This window comes from Lagopus leucura, unplaced genomic scaffold (genome assembly GCF_019238085.1).
Source record: "Lagopus leucura isolate 7727_CA_CO unplaced genomic scaffold, USGS_WTPT01 Super-Scaffold_100021, whole genome shotgun sequence".
Taxonomy (NCBI): Eukaryota; Metazoa; Chordata; class Aves; order Galliformes; family Phasianidae; genus Lagopus; species Lagopus leucura.
The window spans coordinates 4,704,709-4,726,299 of NW_024962274.1; the positions used below are offsets into that span (position 1 = coordinate 4,704,709).

The 21,591-nt window shown below is 36.8% G+C and overlaps 1 long non-coding RNA gene across 22 annotated transcripts in view; it reads right to left on the reverse strand.

The window, feature by feature from the left end:
- Positions 1-21,591, reverse strand: part of LOC122183951 — a 479,215-nt gene that overhangs the window by 314,863 nt on the left and 142,761 nt on the right. The gene's annotated exons all lie outside the window — the stretch shown is intronic.

Genomic DNA, 21,591 nt, shown 5'->3' on the forward strand with positions numbered 1-21,591 from the left:
ACTCGATGATCTCTGGAGGTCCCTTCCAATCCCTATGATTCTGTGATTGATCCAACATGAAACTACTGCATCACATTTCCAATATGCTGTAAGAAATCATCATATACTGATCAGGAATATACAACAGTTTCTGTTAGTGGTGACTTGCAAAAGTACTTCTCTGTTATAATTGGGCTCAGTGATAACAGTAAAACGGAACACTTATTTGTCTTAATTTTGGTAATAGATACAACATCTCCTACTGAGCTGATTTTTCTCCAAATATGAGAAGTCCATCTATTTTTATGAACAGTTGAATACAACATACTTCCACTAATTAAATCTATCATGTAGTGATGCAGTACTTTTGCCAGAATTCTGAAGATCATTAGCATAAAGCCATTTTAGTTATGTTTGAAAAGGGCACCTTTATCTCTGTTAACACAAGTCCATAGTATTACTTAGTTCTTTTCCAGACATAAGAAGCAAATTCAGCTGATGTTTCTGCTCATTAAGGATCTCAGCTTAGCTCCCTGCTAGAACAGCTCAATTACAAGAGGGATCAAACACCTGAAATTACCTGCTATGTTTTGAAAAAAGAAAGTATATTTGGTTGTGTGTATAAGCAAAAGTCATTAAGGTAACTTTTTCTGAGCAGTATTACAAATTCTTTTGAAAGTAAGAAAAAAACCAATGTAGGCTGACCTGAAGTTAAATGAAAGTTTTGAAGATGATCATGATTTTTCTGTTTATGATTACAAAATTAAACTGGCCAGAACAACCTCTTCTTGGAAGCAACAAAATGTATTTTGTCACTGGACCAACTCGCTTTATTTGGGCACTTCATAACAGATACTAAGCAACAGGTTAAGGTGGCAAAACAGAAGTTAAAGCCCAAAGGCAACCTCCAACTTGGTCAGATGGCATCAGTTCTAAAAGAAAACAGAATTGCTCTGCTATGTTGATCTTCTCACTTCTGCTTTAAGTAATTATTTGCTTTGCTGAACTATTTTCTAATACAGCATAACTAGCAATAGAAATCAGACTTTCTAATCTGCAACAGATCTATTCTTTCCTCAGTGCAGAGAAGTTTCTAATTTTATCCACTGATAATTCGCATTTTATGCAAGTGAAGTTATAGCTCTTACTTCTATAGTTGTTCAAAAAATTGTTGTCACTAGGTTCATGCCACATTTCTCTATTTAATTTAAAGGAAGAGTGCTCCGATAAATCTTAACAAACCCAAAAAGGCACATGAATTCAATGCATTTTCTTCCTCCTGTCCAGTTTCAAACCAAAGTCAATATTATGCCCAAAGAAGGCCTACAAATTCTGAGCTTTTGCCTAGTTGAAGCATCATTATGATTTAATAAGTTTCATAATCTCTCTCAGAACACAGACAAATGATACTGTACAAATCATTTGTCTTTGAATTTAATTTTACATCTAGAACATAATGGAATGTTTAATATTTAGCAAGTTGGTTTCACAAAGTTACTTTATACTGCTCAAGTGGGAAAAAAGGCGCACAAGGGCATAGTTGTATTGGATGACACAAGACTATATGAATATATCCGATTTCACTCAGCAGCAGAAGTCCCCCTCCCACTCAAAAAAAAAAAAAAAATCCCAAATAAACAAAAGAACAGTAACAGTAACCAATAGTTAACTTATTATACTTAAGGGCTGCTCACTCAGAAGGGATTACTTGGAGGAGCTATGATGCTCCTAGCACACAAGGCAACGATGTAGCCTGCTAGAACCCCATATCATGCTGTTGTAAACAGTAACATTTAACTAAGCTGTCTAACCTGAAACTTCCAACGTCAAAACTGTTCTTAGTTTTGCCAAAAAAACACTAATTCTTTCAGTGCCTAACTGGAGATAAATTAGTCTACTAGAGAATAATCCTTTGTCAAATAGACAAGCAATACAATCCAAAAGGTAAGAGGCATGAGTCACGGTAATTCAACTTTAAGATTCTGCAATTCTTATCTAGACAAGCTTGTTTATTTGAGAGAAATGAGGGCTCCAAAATCCTGCCCACGAGGCATGGGGAAGGTCCTCCAACTACCAATGAATTTCTCTGTACTAAGAAAGGATATATTAGCACTGATGCTAATGCTTTACGCAGATTAAATGCGTATATAATTTTGTATACAAAATAAAAATGTGAATCATCTTTTTCACTTCGTCAGCTAAACAAAACCACTTTTTTTTTTTATTTTTATTTTTAATATAAAGCATTTGAATAGATTCTATCAGAACTGTACCCTTGAAAACACGCTCTAGCATAAGCACAAAGAATGGGAGGAGGACAAGAGAACAAGGAGAAAAACACACAAATCAACAATGTGCTTTTCTTCTACTTTGGAAGCCTGTATTCAAACCAATGGTTGAGCAGCACTGGCCACATCCATCCATCAGTTAGATTAGCTATGATTGTACTCATGCAATACATTTTAGTCACTTTAGGCAATTCATATGTTGGTGCTTGGGGGTTTCAGAAGCCCTAGATTTCTGTTTCTGAATGAATTAAAATATCTGCAGAATGAAGTAATACTGGTGGGTGTAAATAACTAGTAAAGATATCACCTACATCCATTATCTATATGAACAATGGGAACCAATCTAGGCACCTAGATAGGAAGCTTGATTTTAAAAGCTATCTGTTTATTGCCATTCACAGTACTTTCCAGTGATCACTCATATATATATACACGTTTCCTTACCTAACTTTAAGAATTTTTATTTAATTCAGTGGTTTATGGGGCACCTTTCTGTGCATTAAAGCTTTCATTTTTATGAAGAAAATAAAAAGTGATCGTAAGTCATTGATGCTGCAACAGTGTCAGAAATTCAGAACTGATGAAAAAAAAAAAAAAAGACAGTTCTCCAAGATCACTGTATATCTAAAATTGTCTCCACAAATGGAAATTATCAAACGGTCAGACATAAAAAGCAGTAGTTCATAAATACTAATTAGTACCTTGCCAGGGATTGCATGATAACATTTACTGATGCATAATTGAATTCCAAAAAATTAAAAAACAGGGAGCGTGGGTAGATTTAATAATTCCTCCCACACTAATCAGAGTTTCTAACTATTTCTTCTAACAAGCACAGTTTGTTATTTTACTTTCTTCCTCTTCATTTGTGAATAACAATCGGTCCATGTTTTCAATATTTTTGTATTTAAAGCTAAGAGGGAAGGGGAACCACTGCAAATAGCATAGTAATATAATTCCTAGTAATTCTAAATTTTAAATGTTGTACCTGTACACAAGTTTTTGCTTCATTACTTGACTCTTGTGGAAGGTGTCCCTGCTTATGGCAGGGTCTTGGATCAAGATGATCTTTAAGATTCCTTCCAACTCAAGCCATCCTATGATTCTGATACTATGATTTATTTTTCCTATGGATATTGATAGGAATCTTAAATCATCCTATTAAACTCTTCTTCCCTCAAACCTTCTTTCCAAACTGCACACTTGTTATTCGGCACGCTTTTCTTCTGTGCTGGGATACAGGTTAATAGCCATTATCCTCTCTCACAACAGTTGGGCTGTGAATAAGAACAGCTCATCAATCCTTTCACAGATCTGAGCAGGCAAAAACAAAAACAGAACCACACAGTCACTTCAGCTGAACTATTTTTCCAGAATATTTTGTTAGGGCAATGCTGCTACAGCATGAAAACCAAAGATCACAACAGGAAGGCACGCAATCCTCTAGAGGCCATATAGAAACAAAACTGCTGCAACATTCGACAGAACACAAAAACATCTAAGATTCCAATACAGCTGTCCCTGCAGTGGTGTTCAACCTTGGAGAGAGAGTTCTTAGACATTCTCTAAATATTTAGGAAAACAAAACAATACAGGAAACGAAAAAATGTACCAACACACTTCCAAGAATCATAGAATAATATTCTCATTTGAGACTCAAAAACAATTACAAAAATAAAAATCACACAGATCCTTCCAAACAGCATTGCTTCCTGCAGTTCAGAAAACACCCCAAAAATGTTACAGGTCACACAGGTGTGAGAGGAGCATCGCTTGAACCACAAAGCCTAGTACTGCTTTAGAAATCCAAACCCTACAGCAGGCATCTTTAACAGACCTGAACTAAAAGCTGCAGAAGTGCAGGGCTGAGAGGATATTCCTGTGCTCCAGCTGCATATTCCCCAGCAAGTACCAGTCAGCAATTTTACACTCCTCCAAAATATTTGGCACTAAAATTTTCCCAATTGCAGGAAACTGGAGCACAAAACATACGTGGGACCCATTTAAGAGCAACTAAAAGCCCAGTACATTCACTTTCTGAGGTATTTGTTCACCATACCCATAATCATCTCTGCAAGCTCTTGGGAAGATGCTGCTAGAAATTCTGGCTTGTGTCTCATATATGACAGGCAGGCTTTGGTATAAGTTAATTAAGAAAAGAGACTATGGAGCCCTCTAGCAGAAGGCACACAAATGGAAACCTTTCAAAAATCACTTTGGCTCTTTGGGGTTTGCATAAGAATTGTTGGACTGTAGTTGGAAATAGATATGTAGCAGCCTCTCTCCCACATAAGAATGGGCAGCACTCACATCAAGCAGTATATCTGTCCACTCATACCCTGCAGACACTCTAGCAAATCTGGATAAAATCCAGAAGTTACATTTTAAAAAGACAAAATCTCTCTTGCTTCACTTACAACGCTCAGAAATGGTAATACTGCATTCCAGATGTGCTATTCAAACGGTAAAGTAAAATCAGCTTAGCTGGCATTAAATACATTATAAAAACTTAAAACTATTATGAAATTAATAATAAAGTGCTTTGAGGTATTGATTTTCCTTTGTTTTTAATCATTAACGTGCACCTGTGCTTCAGAAATTGTACTACACATAGAACACCACAAGCTGCATAATACATGCATACCTTGCATTTCACCTTCACAGAAAATTACATTAATACATCATTAATGTGACATCAGATTATCCTAGAAAATATAGCACTACACGTTAAACTCCAGTAAGGTATTCCCTACAAGGAGGACTACCAACACTGGTCCCAGTAACAAAGAGGATACAATAAAATCTGGAAACCTAAAAAGTGCCACAACTTCCAAATATTTGGAACTACGGGCCTTACAGACAGTACTATGTGTGCAGGTGGTGAAACTGCTGGTGCACACCTGAAAAGGGGTTATAACAATTACTCATCTCTCACATTTTCCCCTTCACATATTGCTTAAGATTCAGTTACTAAAAAAAAAAAAAAATAAAATGGCAGGAATAGGAAAGGAAGTGGAGGAAGAGAACAAGGACGATAACCAAGCATGTGAGGAGGAACAGTGACAGCTTCTGACATATTTCATTCTTTCATGAAGAAATACCATGCAGACTTTTCACAAACTGCTTGAGATCTTTAATTATGAAGAATTCTGGTTAAGTGAAAAAACAAACAAATATAATATGCTTGCTTCAGTGTTTTTATGCAGCCAGCTAAAAATAAGCTAGATAATTATATTTTTTTAATGTGTACACCATAATAAAAACAATTAAGAATCACAGAATGGGAGAAACAGATGGTTACTGTTTGGGGTTTATTGAAGTTTCTATAATTTCTACAAGCAGGCTAGCTGCTTATCTTGAAAACTCTTTGATTCCCTGGAAACACATCATCTTTCTGAAATTCTTTAATCTTGCACCATTCTTTGAAAAGAAATAAAGCACCAAATAGTCAGGCCCAGAAAGCTTGAATTTCACATTGTTTGCTACAAAAATGTTAACAGAAATTGAATTTAAAATTGACACTTTTTTGTTCCAGTTAGATAAGTTGCTTGGGCAGAACTCTTAACATTACACAGCCCGGTAAATCTTGTAAAACCTGTAAATCTTTGATCTGCATGAATGATGATACCAGTGAATATGGCAGACATAAGCAAAAATACATGCTGCATATGACTTAGCGAAGTATTTTCAAACTGGAATGGAAGAGGGGGGCTATTTAATGTTGGGACTGCTTTCTGACAGTTTTAATTTACACATCAAAAGAGAAATGCACTCTAAGATTTTGTCACCGTAATGGTTTTGCTATTACATTAACTAGCAATTACTACACAATGCAGTGCAAGCTGACTAGGCTTTAAATGCCAAGTCCCAATTTCCAAACTTCCTTAGGCTGTTATTTTAGTGTCTTCCACACTTTGAAAGGAGAAAATTACCAAGATTACAATTGCACAAATTAATAATAGCTAAGAATGCCTCAAAAGTCTGTCTTCTACCCTCTATGTAAGGAAGCAGAAAAAAATATCAGTTGTCATTTACTATTTATTCAGTGTTTAAGAAGTAAAGCACAGGGGTGGAAGCTAAGAGGTGCTTTCCCCTCCTTCTGTGAAAGTACTGTATTACTCTGGGATAAAAGGTAATTTGTACATTGAGCAGCTAAACAATAGCACATCGCATTGTACCTGTGCTTCTGGCTGGGAAGGGTGCAGCCACACAACATATCTTCCGTACACTCGACAAATTCAAGAAATAGCAATCTCTCCCAAGAGCCTCTGTAATTTCAAGTTTGCAAACCCCTTGTCTTTGGGGCAGCAAGCAAAAGAGAACACAGGTTTCTGCTTCCTATTCCATATTTGAGAGTGGGTAGTTATCATCAGATAGGATAGCAATACGTGCATTAATATTAATTAACCTTTCTTCAGATTTAGAAGTTCACTCTTCTCTTTGTGGTTTATTATAAAGCTATACTTGTAAAGTCTTCAAGACCTTTAGACAGGGTAAACTTGTGATAAAACTTGTTCTTTGAGCTATAAATTCTGGATTTATTAGGAAGAGTGGAGAACTGCAAAAAAGCTGCAAATCTCTACTTGCTAGGAAACAGTTTTATCCTTTCATAAGGGAACTAACAACATCTGCTCTTATTTCTGGCTGTAGAGAAGAGTCAATCTTCCCTGAATTATTTCAAGTTCATTCATGTAATATTACAACCAAAGTAGTAAGGTTCGGGGTTTTTGCACAGAAAACTGAACAGCAGAATTACTTAAACCTTGTCTTCATCTACATTTCCATAGAGCCCTAAACCAAACCAAAGCATGCCCTTACCCAGCATACTGACTGTACAACAGACTCTGAACCATCTGACCTTCTCACTGTGCCTGTTGAAGCAGGCAGCATTCTTCTCATCATTAAAAAAAATGTACAAAGGAGGTTCAATTGGCACTTTGCCTCCACCCCAATCCCCCTCCACATACTCTTCACCCTCTGTAGTGTCTATTAAGTCACAGCTGGAAGCGAGCAATCAGCATGAACACAGGAGTTACTCACAACCCTGAGCACATCAGGATCTAGACAGAAGAAGTTTGGAAAGCCACAGAAAATTAAATTTAAAAATACCACACAGTCAAGAGGATTTCCCATCCATGTTAAGCTATTTCCAAACGTAGAATTTTTGTGACAAGGATAGAGATGATATATTTTTTTTCAATTGTCATTTTGGCTTTGCCTTTCAGTTAAAATTTGTTGCTCATCCAGTAGCAGCATCTATTCTGCCTGCATACCATGCTGGCCAAATTAATGAACAATTCAATTGCAAATATTCAGCTTTGATCCACTGACTAGCATTTCATGCAAAGGTGCAACATTATTCTGGCACAGGAGGATTCTTTCATATACTTTGATTTGTTCTTGTATGCAGTGGTTCAGATTTCTCACTGACTGCCAAACAAAATTTCAAAGGGTTGACATCAGTTTTTCATTGAGCACGTTTTCCAGGCTGTGACTTACAGTTCTAGATTACCATATCTATACTTTTATTGCACTTTCAGATAAGTGAAGACTGTTTGGGGGTTTAGAGAGGGGGACAAGTTTCAATCACGGTTTCAAAGGACTTTTTTTTCAGTTGAATTCAAGCTATTGCAATGTTTTAATAAACATTCTGTTGGAGTTGTTTTAAATAGAGTCCAGGAGAAATTAATGATTAGAATAGCTAGAGATCCTATCTCTACTACTCAGCTAAATTGATTTTCTTAGAATATCCAAATTTAAAAAAAGCTACATCTCAATTTGTGAAGTTTCATTGGTATGCACACTACGTACTGCTAAATCCTCAAGGAAAATTACTTTTTAACTTAATTTTTCAGAATTCACAACAATTTTGTTTATTTATTCAAGTTTTCTATGAGAAATGCCTCACTTGTAATGGTAAACTGTATTGTTTTCTAAGTGAAAGTCTTTAAGAAAGAAAATTTTAAACCTCTCTGATATAATTTACACTTAAATGAGTATTTACTAATGTGCAACTTCCATGTTCTACACACTGCAGAGATACAGTGCAGACAATTTAGTTTTCTAAAGACCTCCTAAAGATACTCCCTTCTCCATTATGCATCACCTTACAGAATGACCTTCATAAGTTTCTCTTCCTTTGAAGACAAGCAACATTGGGACCTTAATCCTCTGCAAGCAGGGGTATTGTGAATTTACCAGGGACTGCCAAGGGCAGCTAAATGCAAGCAGTGGCAAAGACTGGCATTGACACACCTGCAGAGAAACCAGCTGAGCAAGCTGATAGCATCTCCAACTACTCACCCTCAGGTTCTCTGAAAAACTGCCCTCCCATCTCAGGAAGAGCAGCAGCATCTCCTCAGCCACCCATCTGCAACTTGGGCTTTCAGGCTACCTCACTGCACCTTAAGCGGCTGCTAATACCTTACCCTAGTTAAACTGACCTTCTTCCCCCAGCCTTCTTTTTCTGGATGGAAGGCTTCATTTCAGAAAATAAACTTCTCAATTTTGTTGCAGTCTCAGATATTTGCCCACATAGGTTATGAATGCCCCCTCTCTGGAGGCGTTCAAGGCCAGGCTGGATGAGGCTTTGAGCAACCTGGTCTAGTGGGAGGTGCCCCTGCCTATAGCAGGAGGTTGGAACTAGATGATCCCTTCCAATCCAAACAATTTTGTGATTCTATACTCAAGACTCTTTAAACTATTCAAATTCCATCTACATTAAAGAAGCAGACAAGTAACTTGCTAGAATTTCACAAAGCTCTTGCATATCTGCACAGTTAGCGCCATTCAAAAATTCAGGCACATTTCCAAGACAATCTATGTGCCCATGCAGACTTGATATATGATAAATACAGGCTAGTCCAATACCATAAAGCACTTGAAATATCTCTGAAAGTCAAGTGATAAATCACGGTAAGAAAATGATTCTTAGTATGACTGTGTTCAAATGCAATTAATTCACACCAAAAATGCTGAGCACAAGAGTATGTGTTAGAGTTTAACTTCTAGTGTTGCCTGATCAAATGCAGCACATGCTGCACACTTGACCTGCATCTGTGGGATATCTATTTTGTCTAGAGATTCTGTTTGGCCTTGCAGCCATCCAGAATATCTCCAACCTAAAAAACTGAGCCCTGCCCTACTTGGAAGTCAGCTCTCTCCTGTACTTGGTAAAGTAAAAAACATAAACAGTGAAATCAGCAGGAGATGAAAGATACATTTACCAAGGTAGACAATACCATGGATTCTCAGGACTTTTTTCTTTTTTTTTTAAATATTATCTCATGCAACTTTAAACACCACAGAATTCTCTTTGTTCTACACACCAAAGCTTTAGATGTCCCACATGCTAATGCATTTAGCATTATTTTTCTCTGGATCTTAGCCTTGACCATTGAAAGCCAAAGAGATTTTGCAACATAAAAAGATTGTGATGCAAAGCAGCATTACTAGAAAAAAAAAAATAATAATGAAGTCTACATTAAGTACTCCTACAGTTAAACTAAAGGAAGATTTAAATGAGACATTAGGAGGAAATTCCACATTCAGAGGGCAGTGAGGCACTGGCACTGCTGTCTGGAGAGCTGTGGGTACCCCAAACCTGGATGCGCTCAAGGTCAGATTGGATGGGGCCCTGGGCAGCCCGAGCTGATGGGGGGCAGCCAGCCCATGGCAGGAGACTGGAGCTCAACGATCTTTAACATCCCTTCCAACCCAAGCCATCCAATGATTCAAATTGCAGAAAAAAAATTAAACCTAAGTATGGGCAATAAAAGGTTCATCTAAGTAAAAGCTAATAAAATACTATGATAAAAAAGTATTCCCATAATGTCCCATCAAAGAAACATCACGCCTTAGCAGCATTCAAATCAACCAATTCATCTCATATAAAACATTTAAGGAACTACTCTCTCATAAACTTCACTGTAAGATCCTTAAAAGCAATTCTACGTCCATATAATTTTGAAAACATTTTTTTTCTTTAGGCAGCATGTAAATAGATGAAGTTTCAATTCTCTTATCATTTACTTGATGAAAAAAACAACAACAACAACAACAAAAAAGTATTGTTGCTTTAAGACAAGCACCAGGCTTGTCTTAAACAACACTGTTGTTGACAGCCTTATAACTTAACGACACTCTGACATTGCTCCCCTCTCAGTATAGTCAAAAAGCTCCAATCTTAACCTGAGGTATCAGATCCTGACACATTCCTACCCCAGTGAGATACATGTGCAATTCATCTATCAGTTTCACCATTTGCAGATAGGACCACTATAGGATTAGCTGAGGGATGGAGTAGGGGAGGAGAACAGATGAAGGGACACATTCAGTTCTACGGGTATGACCTCCAGGGCAAGCCCACTATCATCCTCTTCCAAATCACCACAATCCCTTCAATAGATAGCATCAGACAGAATCCTAAGCCTATCTACAAAATTAAGGTATTAACAACTTTCTAGAAAGGTCATGGTGTGGCAGGAGGGTATAATACTGGTCAAATGCATTTTATTAAATCAAAATTATGAATACACCTATCTGGAAACCCTGTTTTTGAATAGTGCTGTTTCTTTAAGTGCATTATCTTCAAGTATTCCAGCTATTGCTGTAGCCTTGCTATTTATGACTATTCTATGAAGCAATCAGTTCTCCTCCATCAGTCCCTTTTTGTCCTGAGTCGTTACAGTTAAAATACGTCAGATTTTGTCAAAATCTTGAATATCAGTTTTGATATAAGGAACAAGGGTTGAGATAAACGGCTTGAAAATACGTTGACCGCGTAGTTTCTATATTAGTTAGGTACAAACATGCTGAGTGACCTACTTTGCTTATTTAATTAGATTATGAAGAGAACGTCTTGCATTACTGACAAGATTTTTTTCGTGTCGAAGAAGGAAAATAGACAATTCAAAATACCAAGCTTTATTTTCATTTCAGTAACACAACATTGTAAGAAAAACAGATTACAGCTGGCATGGTTGGACGTTGTGAAGGAGACAGCAAATGAGTCAAACAAGGCAATTAAAAAATTGGGAAGGAAGACCAGCATGAGACTGCAGGCTCTTTTACTTTCATGAACTTGTACTATGCAAGCCATAAATATTTCATACGTTTTATTCTCAACCTGTATGTAACAAAGCCTACAAAAACAATTATTCCCTTTGTTTCCTATCAAAACACTGAAATGTTTCAATTAGTAAGGGAAAATATTTCTAGTCAGTAGCATTCAAAAAACAAGTTATCAATATCAGCACTATAGGACTTTTTGTACTTTCCAATGAACAAGTATTACATGTTTCCTTGGCTTTCAAGTACAATTATACTAACTTCACAGGATGAGGTAATTTTGATGAATTTTGATAAAAAACTTGATTTTTTTTATATAGTAAAAACAGTAAAAATAAAAAGCAGACACTTGAATGAACTGTCTCATATGAAGCAACAGATTTTGTTCTGCTTCCTCACTTTCAGTGAAAATTCACTTATTTTTATATCTTTTTTTTTTGCCAATATTAAACCCAATGGGACAGATATCCCTGGGGTCTTTCAGGTATATATATATATGCATCTTGAATTTTGTTCACATAAGATATTCACGTTTAATTAATTGGTCTATTATGTTGGTTCACTTCATTTATTCTGTTATTTACAAAAATTAAATTGAACGCATGCTGATTTATGTGTAAAATATATAGGCATAAGAAAGAAAATATATTTACTAATTAGTAACATTTTACTAGAATTCATCACATGAAGTGGGTAAAAGTGGGTAAAAGACTGTCCTTTTCCAAGTTTGGAAATATGCTGTCCTTTTCCAAGTTTGCTTTAACTGAAACAGAATACAGAAAAGTAAAACACTCCATTCAAGATGACTATCTTCCTTTCATCTCTTCCAACAGAAGCTATTCATTTTCCTTAGCAGGAAAATTTTCCATTACAATTTCTATTCATCATTTAAACCACAGAAGATTAGAATTCTAGGGAAAACTGTAAATAGATGTTTTATTTCTGTATAAGACCTTTATTAGTATTAAAATAAAAAACACATACCACTAGTGACTTTTTGCTTGAGGTTTTGCTATAACACACATTTCTTTTAGAGAAAAAATACTGACTGTCAGTTGTTTGAAAGGCCCTGTCAGAATCCTGACATTCTGTGCAAATATCTAAAGAACTACAGCGAGAGCTCCGCTTATCTCACTGGCTTTACATGTAGAATAGTAAGAAGCCCTTTAGTAACATCTGTTCAAGATATTTATGTACAGTGTTTTGAGCTGGCACAACACCTTTACACACCATGCCAAAAGCAGTGAGTTGGGCAGATCTGATTCACAATTTTACCCTTTTTCTCAGCATTCCCCAGGGCTCCTTAACCGATGAGGCAACTGCAGAATTTCTTATCCAGCCCCCAACCCTGCTGAAATGAACAAGTAAAGTAACTGCCACTATGAGAAACTTCATGTGCTCCCTGACAAAGAGATCTGGATTATCTCAGAGCCAAAGGGTCATCCAGCTTCACAGAAAGCATCATGGGACTAGTTAAACCGATATCATCTAAAGGAGACTTGGGCACATCTTCGCTTCAGCAAAATGAGAAATAGGAATAATTGCTTTTCATCAGAACAAAATCAAACAGTATTTCTTATCCATATTTGCCTGGTCTCTGGCTCAGACAGTATTCCTAAATATGTAAATTAAATCTAGAATTGTGACAATGAAGCATCACCACTGCAATGAAAGATGTAATTAAGCTCAGTATTAAACCACGCAGAAAGGAAGAAAAACTAATAGAGCATCTTCAATCACAACACTGTCAGCTCTTCAACAAGTAGTTTCATATTCAAGGAATTAATGTCTAAGCCTTTCTTCAAAAGAAGCTAGCCCTCTTTCAGAATAAGCGCTGCCATTTCCATGAAGTTTCATATTAAACAGATAACATAATGGGTCTAAATTCCAAATATTTAACAGTATCTTCAAAAAGGGCCAGATGCTCTAGCTGACTCACTAGACTGGAAATACAAAAACTATGTTTTTGTTATTTTATATGACGCCAAAATGATTATAAAAAAGGTTTTTATAATGAAAAGTTCATGTTATTGTTATCAGACATAAGTGAACTTCACAAAGTAAAAATAGATCATACACAAAAGGCAAAGATGAGAGTACTATACATAGTAGTGGAAAGACAATAGGCCAGATTTCTCAGGAACTGAGAACAAAGTAATGGTTCAAGCATGATTTATGACAGTATTTCTCAATGTTACTGCAAACCTCTGTAAGACAACAGTAAATAAAAAACCCGTGCATTCTGTCTTGACCATAACACACCAAACATAACATTCAAGATTAGCAAAAATCCACAGCATCAGAAAGACTGACAAGTAAACAAGTTGTAACCTACTCTTGCAAACTAAAAATGTTACTGATTGTCAACAGGCCTTTTGGATGTGTTGCTGTGTTCTGTAATGCCTAGATTATATATTAGCATATCAACATCAAAAGGGCATTATTGGAGCACAGTACCAACTGATATTACCAGGAATTAGAGAACCTGTCTGCTATAAATAAAAACATGTAAAATAACTCATTATATATAGTTCTCCTCAAAAGTTTTACTACTTATACACAGCTGAACTTTCATGTCAGTCAGTTCAACAAGGTGAAGTCTAAAGGGATAGTTTCTCCAGTTATGTTGAGAATTTGTCGCTCTCAATCTCGCGTTGTCGTGGTTTAGCCCAGCAGGCAGCTAACAGCACACAGCCGTTCACTCACTTTCCCGCAAGTGGGATGAGAGAATTGGAAACAAAATAGAACTTGTAGGTTGAGATAAAAGCTATTTACTATGACAGAAGAGGAAAATGAAAACAACTGTGCAATAACAGTATATATATATAGCTGCAATGCAATTACTACCTGTTGACGAAGGCGCAGGAGCAATACAGCTCTCCCACCAGCAGCGCAAGACATCAATGTCCACTAACTGACACTAGCAACCCCAGAGCAGTGGCTGCACTGTCCACCTCCCCACAGCTCCGTGGCCATCCACATGGTGTCACATAATATGGAATTACCTAATTTAGGCACCTGTCCTGGATCTGATCCCCCTTGCTGCAACACCATCATGGCAGCAGCTCTTTCACAGCAGGGGGCCTGGTCCGGCCCCAGCTGTGCTCTCACCACTCAGTAACTGCAACTGCCAAATGTCAGTGTGCTCTTAACACTGTTTCAACTGAAACCAGGACAAGCATAAAGAAAACAAATGACTTTTTACACTAATGTAAAACAACCACTGATCACCCCACCAGTCATGTGTCTGGTTTCTGCTTTACAGCATCATCTCAGCTTACATTTCTGGAACAGATGGTACAAATCGTTTTGAGTTCCTCCCACTTGCCTGTCATTGTCTGATAGTGATCATATGTAAAGATCTGAATTAAGCCATTAATGATGAAAAATATGCTTATTGAGAGAACAGGACCACTCATCAGACCAAACAACACAAAGATGTTGCTTATAGTGTAAGTTTGCCATTTTTTGCACTTCTGAGCAAGAAAATGACTAATTCACAGCAAACTGTGCATCAGGTTGGCATTTCATTGATAGCATCTTCAGGTTTTACCCATCTCATACAGTGCTGTATTTTAAAATTAAAATTTCTCCAATAATAATGTGAAAATAAAACACTTCCTAAAGAAAGTCGACATCTTGAAGTGATGGAGCTCCACTGAACACTGCCCAACAGATTACCCTGTGTGTGCAAAAATGTATAGCCAGTGACACCGATTAACAGGTTCAAATACATCATTTGGTTTAATAAGTGAATTTGAGTCGAAAAGATCTAGATTTCCTGTTTGAAGCAAATAACATATCATAACACAAAACCACATCTTGAATTATAAGCTTTAGCAGCAGTAGTAATTAGCTGAAAATGAGGATTAATTTAAAATAGTATTGTTCCAACCCATTTATTTAACTTAATCAAGGTATCATTAACTAATCAAGTAGAAATGGGTACAGAGTTTATTAATCCACAAGGTCATAGAAAGGCCACATTATCAGTCTATTTGCAACAGAAAACATGGTTGAGGAAGGTGATCTTTAGAAAAGTCAAAATAAATAAATCATGATTTACACATTTACTGAATCCTTTTAGAATTGGCCAATCAGTTAAAAAAATATCAGTTCTTATTTAGAGGTCTGACACAGCATTATAATCCTATTATATCCTCTGAGTAGCTTTTCTCATAGAAGTGTTTGTATTGATACAGTACGCCAGTGGTCCTGGTACCTTCATTCCTATATTTCATGCACAATTCTTGAAGAGGGGGAAGCATACATACATACACCTATAAGGTGAAAGCATTCAGAGCCAACAGTTGGTAGAAGTTAATTCAGGATCTCTTCCCAAACCTCAAGGTCAGCAGAGGCTGGGGTACTGCCAGTATTTAGGGGTAGTTTGTCATAGCCAGCATGGACTAAACCTTTTGTATGTAATTGCTGCCCAAAACTGAAGTAAATTCATGCCAATTCCTGAACATTACACTAGACTGTTTACCAGCTGGCTTTGTAAAGAGAAGTGTGCATCTGAACAAGCAACGCAGCCTGCACTGATTTGTAGCAAGACGTAGTCAGAAAACTTTTTCTCAGCTTTTGTGCTGTTTAGCCAATGAGTAGATTTCAGCATTACACAACATCCCTTACTCCTCTTCCCCCAGCCCTCCAGACAGCAGCTGAAATGATTCAAGAAAAATTTCAAAAATGTTGTAAACTAACTTAGAGACTACAGTTATTTTAGACAGACATCTCAAAAGTAGCTAAGATCTCTTAAGCTAGTTACACCTGAACTGTACTAAGTAGCACTGTGAATGCAGTCAAGATGACAAAAAAGGAAAATAAATTACTAGCTTTAAAGAAAAAAATAAATAGCCTAACTGCTCCATAGCAGTTGACCGATCCAATAACCAATTATTCTCAGCTTAAATTTGGCTTCTCCTTCCACTCCTTCCCCCTCTCTTTTTCTTTTATGTGCTATGCTGGAAAGTACAGCCTCGATAAATGACACAATTCCAGTAAAACATACATTGTAAAAGCAATTCTAGGAAATATAAACATAAGAAATTAAAGAAGCATAGGCTCATAACAAATAAATTGTATGAATGTAAGGTATAGTTCAATTTCACGTCAAGAAAAATCCTGTTATGTAGCTGAAAAATTCATTTCATTCCCTGTAGCCTGAAAATATATTTTTCTGATATTTGAGAGGATTGTAATTCCTAAAATATAAAACACATAAATCTTGTCATTCACTTGGTTCTGGTGTGGGCAGAATATTATCACATAAAACCCTGCTATATCCTGAATAGCTTCTTGGGAGAGCTGGGATTTCAGTCCTCTTCTTCATGCTGATATGATCTTCTAACTTGTTTTCAGACAGAAACCCTAAGGGAGCCTATTTAAAAGATGGGCAAGCAGTAACCTGTGTAATGAGACCATCACTGAGTTTAGATTGTTGATTGTTCTAAACTAGGCAAGAGGATTATCATCCCCTTCTCTTGGAGTTCTACAGCACCTCTTCTTTATCAACTCCAAATGCCTAGAAGAATGCCTAATGTTCTGGATGGATAAGAGGTCATTAGATAAGAAACAATCAAATCTGAACTCAATTCCATGCAAAATCGTCCTAATTTATTTCCCCTAGCCTTGAAGACCCCTAGCCTAGACAGAAATAAGGAATTATGAGCTGGAGAATCTGGCCTCTGGTTTAACTGCAGGAATTTGCCTGGAGCCAGCAAGTGTACTGTATGAATTGTATGTAAAGCACTTTGTAAATAGTACGCGAGATTAGAGACGCCAGAACGAAGATACAGCAACCACTTCATGCCCACAAGGAAAATGGAATGAAAGCAGAAATTCTCAGACATCTAAATGCCAGTAAATACTGCCAGAAGGAAAACCTGGAAATAACAAATAAATGCCTTGGTACAGAAAAACACCAACTACCCAGTTGGAACTTCTTTTCCTAAAGGCAAGCAGTCATAATTTAAAGGGTCCTGGGCTCTTGGTTTTGTTTGTTTGTGTTTGTGGTTGTTTTGTGTTTTTGGATTTTTTTTTTGTTTTTTTGTTTTTTTGTTTTTGTTTTTTACTATCAATAAGCCAAACAGTGGAGACAGCCAGGAACTGTGCATGTGGAAGACATTTAAATTTAAGTCTTACTTTCCATTGTTGGTAACTACCTAAAGAATGCTCTAAAGAATGACCTCTGAGATTTAGTTGAGTTTCTACAGTTTATAGGAAATATTTGCAACCCAGCAGAATTATCATTCTATACTTCTGAGTCACCACCACCAAATGAGATTTAAAAAATCTCTGTACAACTTTAATAGGTGTATTCCACCTGCACAACTCTACCCTTATATCAGCATCCTACCTGAAACAAGACAAGATTATCACTCAGCCTTTAATCAGGAAATTAATTAGTGAGAAATGAGAAAGTGAATGAAAGAAGGGAAAAGCTCATAATATTGTGGACTAGACTTTCTAAACCTGACAATTGCATTTTATGATTTCATTTCCATAGTAATACAAAGTATCCACTTAGCTGATTGAATCATTTGGCAGAAACAGATTTAATTCCTTAACACAATAACTCTAGAATACCAACGTGTATAAGATGTTCAACAAGGGTGCTTTACTTTTTATGCTCATGCAAGCTTTTTGCTCCTGTTCTTCTTTTTTAATATAAATACTTGATTGGGAATGACTTTGGAATACAAAAGCAACACTCATATTGATCAGCTTGTAAAGCACGGAGACTACATTTTCAAACACCATGCCAAAAAACAAGCTGGGAGTTCATTTAAAACATTGCTTCGAAGTCTGTATAAACCCTGTGATAATTTAAATGGCTATGTTCCTAGTTTAAAAAAAACCTTTCCCTTCACACATTCCTTCACCCTCCTTGCTCTTTTTTTGGAGCAGAACAGTTTATTTTTAAAATGACTAGTGATAGAAGTTAATTACTTGGTTACAATTCTTCTCAAGCACACTTTTCAGTTCCATGTCAATTCACATAGGAAGATTTAAATTTATTTCTCATTATTTACATTTTCATAAGAAAGTTCAGTGAATAACAAATAACATGGAACACATTTGCCCCTGGCCTCCACTTGCAATAACATCCTCTCTTTCCGAGGGCAAAGACAGGTAATATGACCACTGAGATCCATAGTGGAATTTTGAGATACGTGGTTTTGCTCAAGGCTCACTACCTGCATTACATTTATTGCCATAACTGCAAATAGGATTTAGTCTTTAACTTACATTTTAACTTCTTGAAAATAAATTTAATTTTCCTCCCGCATTCATGGCCTGTGGCACTCCGGAGGTAAAAAAAAAAACCTTAACCAAGAGGGCAACAAAGCATAGTCTTCGTGCCTTTTCTTTGCTTAAATAGGATTTTAAGTAAATTTATGAATATCTGCATGTGGAACTAGGCATTGTAGAGTAACTTGTGGAAAGATTCTCTACTGTATTTAAGTGCAGATAAACTGGATGCTTCATGACAAAAAATGTTTAACAGTAGGACTGATGCCACAGGGATTCTGGAGTCTTCCACAGCCTTAAAAGAGGAATTAAGTTAAATACACTCTGTCATTATTTATTTAATCAAGTTAAACATCAAATAGCAACTGGAAATTTTAAATTTTAATTAAATGGGACCTTTGTGGATTTAAAAAAGTGTTGTTTTTTTTTTTTTCCAAGTGTGAAATACTTGTCCCGCATTATATCTAAACATCTAAGGTAGCTCCTTAATGTGAATAGGCAGAAGAAGCTTCAGAGACAGACCCTTTAACAGAATCTGTTGTGATAGAATAAGGAGAAATGTTTTCAGTCTAAAAGAGTGGAGATTTAGATTGGACGTAGGAAGAAAAAAGGTGTTGTTTTTTTTTTTCTATGATAGGTGTGGCTAAACATGGAAACAGGCTGCCCAGAGAGGAGGTGGATGCCCCCTCCCTGGAAGGGTCAGGCTGGATGGGGCTCTGAGCACCCTGACCGAGTTATGTCTCTGTTCATTGCAGGGAATTTAGACCAGATAGCCTTTAAAGGATCCTTCCATTTCAAATTGTTTTCTCCTAGCACAGACAGTAACCCGGGAAGAGCATGAAGGGCTGGACCATATGACTCATTTAACTCATTTAAGGACAAATACCTCCTCCCCCTTTTGTCGGTGAGCTTCAAAGCATGGTTTAGCTAACAGATCTGAATAGCCTCAGAATGTAAGTACTATTCTCTATTGATTAACAAAGCTCTTAATCTAGGTGCCACAGTTAAATGCCAAGATTTTTGTGATTACTGCCACAAATGATTCTCTTTCAGTACTGGATAAAGACTGACAGCTCTGTTAAACGGCTAAGTGATAGATTTACAATACAGTTTCCTTTGAAATGCACAATCATCCATTTCTCTTCTGAATGAAATTTATCCTGAATTATAATTTCCTGTGTCAACATTAGAATATAGTGTGCAAGAACTGCTCTTAAATGGAAATTCAGCCTCTACCAATAAGAATATCAAAAATTAAAACCACTCGTCCTTTTCTGAACGGAAGAAAAACACAAGTACACTTTTTACTATTGCTTTTCTTCTGGAGATGCAGGCACTCAAAGTACCTTCAATTTCACAATGCACAATCACAGATCCACGAAGAACCTTTGGCCACAACTGTTTGTACTGGATTAATTGTTCTGGGCAGAGAATCGAATTACTCCAAATGCTTCCTATCTACAAGTCATACATAAAACTCAGCTGAATCTATGAAAATGGAAAACATTCAGGACTGGCAACAGAAAATCCTCTCCCACGATTGGCTTTTCAAACAGGAATTGGATTTAGATGCAATTAGAAAGGAAACTGTGCTCTGAAATAGTTGAACCTACTCCCTTTCTGTCCCAGCAAAGACAATTTGTAGAGAGTACATAAAACCATAACTTTTATTTCATGTAAGCATTTGAATAGGAGAATGCTGCAAAATGACAGTGACAACTGTTTTCAGGTGATTAACATCAAAGCATAAAATAACACCTGTCACCATGAGATACTCTGCATTCAGCTTGCACTGCTATGCCCCCAGTGGCATTTCTTAACTCAGCTGCAAAACAAAATCTGATGCCAGTTCAGGTAAGATAAACATTATAGAGCATCATTTGACTTATAGGCACAGCCTATTGAGCTGAAAGGGGCCTCTGCTTAGCATACACTTCCTCCAAGCACCTCACAGAGCACATAATTTTGTATAAACCTGGAACTACAAGGAATTGTCAAAAAAATGAGCAAGACAATTCAGGAGAGAAACTTGAGCTCTCACTCTTTTTCTGTCATGGCTTTAAGGAGTTCTCACAACGTGCCCAAGTTCAAAGTAGGTAGGACAGGTACCTGGAAAGAGCATTAGGACTGATGTATCTGTAGACAGAGGAATAACAATACTACAACAAGAACTCGCAGTTCTTTCCATAAAAAGAATCAGCTTGGTTTGAGAAAAATGAGATTTCTCAAACAACTGGCCTGCATAGAATATTGTTGTCATGAAATAAACTGACAATATAAGAAAGATTATTCAAGACCCCTGAATATAAAACAATAGAACCATAACCCATAAAGAACTTCCTATCTTCAGGAAATCAGTCAGTTCCTCATATCATATAAGCATCAAAACTAGCTGGAAAACCTGCACAGAAGATATAATTCATATTTCAGTTCTCTTTGTGAATGAGTAGCCATCCTTTCACCATTAGCATTCAGCATCAACAGCTGACAGCACTGCTGTCTCACTGCTGTGAAGGGCCATTGCTGCTCTGATATCTCAGATATGGAGCTGGGAGATGAGCCCTGTCCAGGCCACTCTTACTTACTCCAGAAGAAAACCTACAGAAACATTTCTCAAGATTAAAATCTTTCACTGAGTACTGTTATTAGATATGTTGAGAACAGAGGGTGGTTTCAGAGCCTTTGCCTAAATTGAACAAAATCCCCCATAGGATGCTCATACACTGGGCAGACCTGCAGCAGCAGCATGAGCCACGGACACTGATTGAGCCACCACATATGGCCAGGCAGTGCCAGCCTCTACTAGGAGTACAGACCAAAGCTGTTCTGTGCCACATCACTGCCCTAAGTAAGTTGGGATAAATCACGGTAGCTGACAGAAAGATGCATCCAGAGGAAGTCATTGCTTTGCTTATGTATTTGCCTGGGAATAATAAGTATTTCTGTATGTTGTAACTTCTGGTTGCTATAATTACTGTGCTTGTATCTATATACTGTG